Source organism: Salvelinus namaycush, unplaced genomic scaffold (assembly GCF_016432855.1).
Source record: "Salvelinus namaycush isolate Seneca unplaced genomic scaffold, SaNama_1.0 Scaffold340, whole genome shotgun sequence".
Lineage (NCBI taxonomy): Eukaryota > Metazoa > Chordata > Actinopteri > Salmoniformes > Salmonidae > Salvelinus > Salvelinus namaycush.
The window spans coordinates 191,825-201,081 of record NW_024060342.1 but is presented as its reverse complement, the minus strand read 5'-3'; positions in this window follow the sequence as shown (position 1 = coordinate 201,081).

Below are 9,257 nucleotides of genomic sequence, written 5' to 3'. Positions count from 1 at the left end.
TGTCAAGAACTGCAACGCTGCAGGGTTTTTCACACTCAACAGTTTCTGTGTGTATCAAGAATGGTCCACCACCCAAAGGACATCCAGACAACTTGACACCACTGTAGGAAGCATTGGAGTCAACATGAGCCAACATCCCTATGGAACGCTTTCAACACCTTGAAGAGTCAACACCCCGACGAATTGAGGCTGTTCTGAGGGCAATATTAGGAAGGTGTTCTTAATGTTTTGTACGCTCAGTGTATAGTGCACTACCATAGGGCTCTGATCAGAAGTAGTGCACTATATAGGGAACAGGGTGCCAATTTGGGACGCAGAGAGGGAGAAGATTGAATGCATTGGATTACTGTACGAACGGCGTCAACACCAAACATGGCGTAACTCAGATGCCGGGTAGTAAAGACGGTTAGAAGAAAAGCCGTAGACTGAAACCAAGAAGAAATTAGATAAGGAGCAGAGTCATCCTCTTCAGCATCAGGTGGCGCCACCTGCTGACTGGGAGGCTAAACTGACTCTAGGATTAGTTGAATTTTATGTATTTATTGATTGTTGCGGGTCCCAAAATGGCACCCTTTTCCCTATGTAGTGCACTACTTTAGACCAAAGCCCTAAGGGGAGTAGGGTGCCATTTGGGACAAATACTCATGCCTGGAGAAGAGGATGGAGGAACACGACACCGTCCTCTGAAAGGAGATGGAGGGACACGACACCGTCCTCTGAAAGGAGATGGAGGAACACGACACCGTCCTCTGAAAGGAGATGGAGGGACACGACACCGTCCTCTGAAAGGAGATGGAGGAACACGACACCGTCCTCTGAAAGGAGATGGAGGGACACGACACCGTCCTCTGAAAGGAGATGGAGGAACACGACACCGTCCTCTGAAAGGAGATGGAGGAACATGACACCGTCCTCTGAAAGGTGACGGAGGGACACGACACCGTCCTCTGAAAGGAGATGGAGGGACACGACACCGTCCTCTGAAAGGAGATGGAGGGACACGACACCGTCCTCTGAAAGGAAGGAGAGAACTAAAAGGAGAGGAAGACCAGGAGAGAGGAGTGAAAATACCTCCATATTCTAATTTATTCTCCTCTGAGCCCCTACTGAACTCATTTGGACTAAGTGTGTGTGTGTGTGAGCGTGTGGGTTTTCTTCTGTGCCATGTCTGGATCTCTGCAGGTTATCGTGTGTGGGTTTTGTTTTGTACGATGTCTGGATCTCTGCAGGTTATCGTGTGAGAGAGACCAGACCTCAGCTATGCTGGATCACAAAGGGGGTGCGTCACAATAATATCTCCTTTCTCCTGAAGTGTACACTCGTTCACTACTTCCCACAAATCTAAAAGCATTGGATTGGTAGAGCCGTAGTGAGAGTTTCCACCATGTTTCTGATACCAGTAATTTCCTTTTCAACCAGTGACAGGAAGTGAAGACACTGGGAGGAAGGAGAGATAATTGGCATGTACAGTAGCCAGGGATTGTATTCATCTCTCTGTCTATCCAGTAGAACTCTCTACCCTCCATGTGCTTTACATGTGACAGAGTACAATTCTACGTTTACTATTTATTCAAGTTTATATTCATGAAATAGTTTTTTGTTGTTGTCAATGACTGATGTTTACATTCGGCATCCTATTCCCTACATACTGCCTATGGGCTCTGGTCAAAAGTAGTGCACTATGTAGGGAATATGATGCTGTTTTGGAGGCAATCATGCTGGGTTTTTTTTTCACACGGCAGAGAACCTGCTGTCTTGATTTCCAAAGGTCCTCAACCCCCTGTTGTCATGACATCAGACATGTTGCTCTGTTCAGGTCTACAGAGGCTTCTCTTCCCCTCTCCTCTTGCATCGAGCCAGTGAGATGTCTGGCCCCGAGGCACCCTCTCCGCAGGGCGGGGCCAACAAGTAGGCCAGGCTGTCTGGTTTCAAAGCACCCTAAAAGGCCTTTCACTGCTGGGACCAACCGACATTGCTAACCTTACTTCAATGAAATACGTTCTTGTGTGATGAGCAACCTTGCTTGGGCTATAGCTCAGCAGGCTAACACAGTTTTGCAGCGCACAGTCGACCCAGGTTCAAACCCACACTGACCTCAGAAAAAACACTGTTGCTAAGTTACCTCGTGTCCATGGGAACAATTCAACTTTTATTTACAGTTTCAGTCTCAGACATTTTTAAAAGGTAGACTGAGCTAAACGACGTTGCCACGAGCAGCACCGCAGATATTGAGATGAGCGAGATGCTACACTTCTCTCACACCAGTCACACACAGTATCTGCGCAGGTTCGCTTCACTCTGTTCACAGCCTGATAGCCAGGAGACCAAAACAGGGGACAAGTTGAGCCTCACGCTTCAACATTCTTAGTTTGAGCCACTATGCTGTTTACTTTCTGCATGTCATATTGCTGAGTCTACCTTTAAATTAAACGTATTTAATCAAATATTCCACAGATGTTTTTACGATGTACAATACCTATTTTAGTATGAATTATATAAAAGTAAATAAATATGTTTTTTTGTAACGTTAGATGTTTTTGTTTTTTTAAGTACAGTTTATAACATTAAGTTATGGAAAAGTGTCTAACACAATGGATGGAGAAAAAGGCTTTGTATTAGTTCCAATGGCTCCCTATTCCCTATATAGTACACTACTGTTGACCAGGGCCTATAGGGCCCTATTCCCTATATAGTACACTACTGTTGACCAGGGCCTATAGGGCTCTGATCGAAAGTAGTATGCTGTATAGGGAATCATTTGGGTCCGCAGCCTCAGTACTACTGTTTTAAAGAGCCTTGTAAGATGTTGTGATAACGTTGTGACTATGTTATCTGGCCGTTATGATAGTGGTGACATGGCATCAGCTCAGCGTTGGTTAGCCCCTCTTTCTTTCTCTCAGTAATGTTTTTGCTCTACGGTCTCTACATCGCTCTACTCTCCTTTGGTCTTCCTCTCTCTTCCTCCCCCTCTCTTTGCCACCCGCCCTCCCTCTTTAGTCTTCCTCTCTCTCTTCCTCCCCCTCTCTTTGCCACCCGCCCTCCCTCTTTGGTCTTCCTCTCTCTTCCTCCCCCTCTCTTTGCCACCCACCCTCCCTCTTTCTCCGATGGGGTGGTGGGCTGTGCCTTAGCTCTTTTCTTGTCTAAGGGCTCTATTCAATCCATATCGCTGAAGTTCAGCGTTACCGTGTGATTGAAATGTAAAGGCAATGTTTGTCAGCTGAGACTGACTTCCTGGTAAACGCTGCACATGTCGGTTCAATCAGTAAATGACCTTTACATGTCTACCTGCAAGGCTTCAGCCACAGACTGACTAGAGCCCTACGGCTGGGATTCAATCAGTAAATGACCTTTACATGTCTATCTGCAAGGCTTCAGCCACAGACTGACTAGAGCCCTACGGCTGGGATTCAATCAGAGACGCATTCTGTCTGCGGAGGAAGCATTTGCGGTAAATGCTACGAATGTCGGCTCAAGCGTAAATAACCTGTAAAAGTTAAGTGCAGTGAGCTTGTTGACAAGGCGGCCGGAGTTCATTCTCAACCTTCTGTCTGTGACAAACAAACACTTCTGATGTTGTTGATACCTTCTGGATTCACTTGTTGGTTTGTGTCGACATTTTGAAATAAATTAAGGAAATGAGACCGTTTGTCATCTTGATTTCAGTCAGCCACTCCGTCAGTTATTTAATCAGTCAGTAAGTCAGCTAATCGGTGAGCCAGTTATTTAATCAGTCAGTAAGTCAGCTAATCGGTGAGCCAGTTATTTAATCAGTCAGTAAGTCAGCTAATCGGTGAGCCAGTTATTTAATCAGTCAGGCAGCCAGCCAGTTATTTAATCAGTCAGTAAGTTAGCTAATCGGTGAGCCAGTTATTTAATCAGTCAGGCAGCCAATCAGTGAGTCTGTTATTTAATCAGTCCATCAGTCAGCCAGCCAGTGAGTCGGTTATGTAATCAGTCAGCCAGCCAGTTATTTAATCAGCCAGTGAGTCGGTTATGTAATCAGTCAGCCAGACAGTTATTTAATCAGCCAGCCAGCCAGTGAGTCTGTTATTTAATCAGTCCATCAGTCAGCCAGCCAGTTATTTAATCAGCCAGTGAGTCAGTTATGTAATCAGTCAGCCAGACAGTTATTTAATCAGCCAGTGAGTCGGTTATGTAATCAGTCAGCCAGACAGTTATTTAATCAGCCAGTGAGTCAGCTATGTAATCAGTCAGCCAGTCAGTCATTTAATCAGTCAGCCAGTTAGTCATTTTCTTATGTCGTGTTGAGTCTCTACATCTCGTTCACCCAACCAGACAATGTTTCAAGATAACAGGTTTGTTCTTATATCAAGTTGACAATGTTCACACACACACACACACACACACACACACACACACACACACACACACACACACACACACACACACACACACACACACACACACACACACACACACACACACACACACACACACACACACACACACACACACACACACACACACACACACACACACACACACACACACACACACAGAGAATGGGTGATATCACCTTGTAGACAGGCATGTTGGTCCTTTGAAGAGCTCTCACCAGTGTCTCCGATACACCTGTCAGTTAAGACTTTGATCACAGGACAGATGAAAGGATTTCTACTTCAAAGAGGGCGAGCCACAACCGGTCACTGGTCTTAGGGAGAACACATGCGGAAATACTCCTTCCTCCTGAAGTGTACACTCCTTCACTACTTCCCACAAATCTAAATGGCAAATGGGCTAGTGGGAGTTTCCACTATGTTTCTGATAACAGTCATTTCCTTTCAAACCAGAGAAGGGAAGTGAACAAGTGCACACTTCAGGAGATGTTACTGGGACGGACGACAGGAGGGATGGACACTGCCTCACTAACTCATTCACTAGGGGAACAAGAGGTCTGAGCGCGCGCGCACACACACACACACTGACTAGTGTACACTCTGTGATGTGGTAGTCTGTGGTAGACAAGGCTCACATCACTGTCTGTCATTATCATCTTTTCAGAAGCAAGCTAATGGTACACTACTCCTAGTGGGACCACACCGTTTACTAGACTCCTAGTGGGGGACACACCCTTTACTAGACTCCTAGTGGGGACCACACCCTTTACTAGACTCCTAGTGGGGGACACACCCTTTACTAGACTCCTAGTGGGACCACACCGTTTACTAGACTCCTAGTGGGGGACACACCCTTTACTAGACTCCTAGTGGGGGACACACCCTTTACTAGACTCCTAGTGGGGACCACACCCTTTACTAGACTCCTAGTGGGGGACACACCCTTTACTAGACTCCTAGTGGGACCACACCGTTTACTAGACTCCTAGTGGGGGACACACCCTTTACTAGACTCCTAGTGGGGACACACACCCTTTACTAGACTCCTAGTGGGGGACACACACCCTTTACTAGACTCCTAGTGGGGACACACACCCTTTACTAGACTCCTAGTGGGGACACACACCCTATACTAGACTCCTAGTGGGGGACACACCCTTTACTAGACTCCTAGTGGGGACCACACCCTTTACTAGACTCCTAGTGGGGGACACACCCTATACTAGACTCCTAGTGGGGGACACACCCTATACTAGACTCCTAGTGGGGGACACACCCTATACTAGACTCCTAGTGAGGGACACACCCTTTACTAGACTCCTAGTGGGGACCACACCCTTTACTAGACTCCTAGTGGGGGACACACCCTATACTAGACTCCTAGTGGGGGACACACCCTATACTAGACTCCTAGTGAGGGACACACCCTTTACTAGACTCCTAGTGGGACCACACCCTTTACTAGACTCCTAGTGGGGGACACACCCTTTACTAGACTCCTAGTGGGGGGCACCCTTTACTAGACTCCTAGTGGGGGGGGACACACCCTATACTAGACTCCTAGTGGGGGGGGGACACCCTTTAGTGGGGCGACTGGCTAGAGGGATGGAGGTATTCGACTGGCTAGAGGGATGGAGGTATTCGACTGGCTAGAGGGATGGAGGTATTCGACTGGCTAGAGGGATGGAGGTATTCGACTGGCTAGAGGGATGGAGGTATTCGACTGGCTAGAGGGATGGAGGTATTCGACTGGCTAGAGGGATGGAGGTATTCGACTGGCTAGAGGGATGGAGGTATTCGACTGGCTAGAGGGGTGGAGGTATTCGACTGGCTAGAGGGATGGAGGTATTCGACTGGCTAGAGGGATGGAGGTATTCGACTGGCTAGAGGGGTGGAGGTATTCGACTGGCTAGAGGGATGGAGGTATTCGACTGGCTAGAGGGATGGAGGTATTCAAACTCACAACATAAGCACATTTCACTTGAATTTTAAAGTGGCAATCTGCGATTGGTACATCCATTTTATATATTTTATTATTGATATACACTGAGCGAACAAAACATTAGGAACACCTTCCTGAGAACACCTACCTAATATTGAGTCGCACCCTCTTTTGCCCTCAGAACAGCCTCAATTCATCAGGTCATGGACTCTACAAGGTGTTGAAAGCGTTCAATAGGGATGCTGGCCCATGTTGACTCCAATACTTCTCACAGTGGTGTCCAATTGGCTGGATGTCCTTTGGGTGGTGGACCATTCTTGGTAAACACAGGAAACTGTGGAGCTTGACAAATCCAGCCGTGTTGCAGTTTTTGACACAAACTGGTGCGCCTGGCACCTGCTACCATACCCCGTTCAAAGGCACTTAAATATGTTGTCTTGACCATTGACCCTCTGAATGGCACACAGACACAATCCATGTCTAAATTGTCTCAAGGCTTAAACCTCCTTCTTCAACCGGTTTGCTCCTCTTGGTCTACACCAGGGTTCCCCAACTGGCCCGCGGGTGGTCTACATCAGGGTTCCCCAACTGGCCCGCGGGTGGTCTACATCAGGGTTCCCCAACTGGCCCGCGGGTGGTCTACACCAGGGTTCCCCAACTGGCCCGCGGGTGGTCTACATCAGGGTTCCCCAACTGGCCCGCGGGTGGTTTTATTTGGCCCCCAAAGTTGAGCATTTTTTTTTTTTAAGTTATAGAAAAAAAAGTGTGTAATTTTCATTGTTGGGACATAAAATACTGTAAAAGAACACAAGGAAATCAGCTCCAAGTGATTTTAATTTAATAAATATGTTAAAGTATTCCCATGCATAATAGAGAGACGTGATTGTGTACAAATGTAAACAAGGTTTGAAATGATTATGTTTTAGTCAAACACAATATCGGTTTGGGCTTCTTGCGGTGAATTTGCAGTCTACAAATGATTTGTAATTATGTTCCGGCCCCCCGACTAGCCACTCAAGAAAACAAAACCAAATAATAATAAATCGACCCGCGGCTAAATCTAGTTGATGATCTAGACTGATTGAAGTGGATTTAACAGGTTACATCAATAAGGGATCATAGCTTTTACCTGGTCAGTCTGTCATGTTTCAGCTGGTCAGTCCGTCATGTTTCAGCTGGTCAGTCCGTCCTGTTTCACCTGGTCAGTCCGTCCTGTTTCACCTGGTCAGTCCGTCCTGTTTCACCTGGTCAGTCCGTCATGTTTCAGCTGGTCAGTCCGTCATGTTTCACCTGGTCAGTCCGTCATGTTTCACCTGGTCAGTCCGTCATGTTTCACCTGGTCAGTCCGTCATGTTTCAGCTGGTCAGTCCGTCATGTTTCAGCTGGTCAGTCCGTCATGTTTCAGCTGGTCAGTCCGTCATGTTTCACCTGGTCAGTCCGTCATGTTTCAGCTGGTCAGTCCGTCATGTTTCAGCTGGTCAGTCCGCCCTGTTTCAGCTGGTCAGTCCGCCCTGTTTCAGCTGATCAGTCCGCCCTGTTTCAGCTGGTCAGTCCGCCCTGTTTCAGCTGGTCAGTCCGTCATGTTTCACCTGGTCAGTCCGTCATGTTTCACCTGGTCAGTCCGTCATGTTTCACCTGGTCAGTCCGTCATGTTTCAGCTGGTCAGTCCGTCAATGTTTTTTGTACTCAGTGGAGACACATTGATTCCTGAATAATATAACGTATAAATCCATCATGAACTCCAACTAATTATTTCAACGGTGTAACTCCAGAAGGAGCTAAAATACAGGGTTGTTTTACTCGTTTGTAAACAAGCCAAGGGCTAGATTCAATCTGTAGAGCTGAAGAGCCGCGCTACAACGCATTTGAAATGTAAAGGCAATGTTAAAAGTCAATGTTTCCGTGTTCGTGGAAACTGCATTCAAAGGTAAACGCTTTCAGCTCCATCGGAAATTACCGAGCAATTTCAACCGCGGAATAGCAAACCAACACTGTATATCAAATTGTGGAACTAGATTCAATCCGATCGCCCCTTTTAACGGCAATATTTCCTCGTTCGCGGAGACCGCACTAACTTTACCCGCCACATATGTCTGTAATTTGAAAATTACCTTTAAAATGCTGCATTGTCCAAATTCCTGATCGGCTTGAATCTTGGCCGCGGTTAAAACTACCATGTTGATCTCATGGATGGTCCTAGCATTGAAAAGCTCCGTTTATGAATTTGAACAAGTCTAATGTCAGAGTGGTTACATTTCTCCAGCCTCATCACTCAGCTGTTTACCAAAACAGTGGCGGGGTTTCCGCTTTGTTGTTGTTTGAACTGCAGATCGTAAATCACCTTAGCCGACATCCGCAACATTTAACTTGAATGCGATCTCCATAAACATCGCAAAAAAAAAGGCCTTTAAAAGTCAAGTGCAGTCTGCTTGTCGACAATGTGCCTTTCAGTTTATTAATGGATTTGATCAAACAGAAAAGACAGATTAGTAGTCGTTCAATAACAATGTTAAAATCAGACATGGTTAGTGAACAATGAACCTTCATAAAACAAAAAGTGTCCTTTTGAGAGATAATACCACTCAGGACACTGTCTTCTATCATAGATGAACAGGGTTGAGAGATAATACCACTCGGGACACTGTCTTCTATCATAGATGAACAGGGTTGAGAGATAATACCACTCAGGACACTGTCTTTTATCATAGATGAACAGGGTTGAGATAATACCACTCAGGACACTGTCTTCTATCATAGATGAACAGGGTTGAGAGATAATACCACTCAGGACACTGTCATCTATCATAGATGAACAGGGTTGAGAGATAATACAACTCAGGACACTGTCTTCTATCATAGATGAACAGGGTTGAGATAATACCACTCAGGACACTGTCTTCTATCATAGATGAACAGGGTTGAGAGATAATACCACTCAGGACACTGTCTTCTATCAT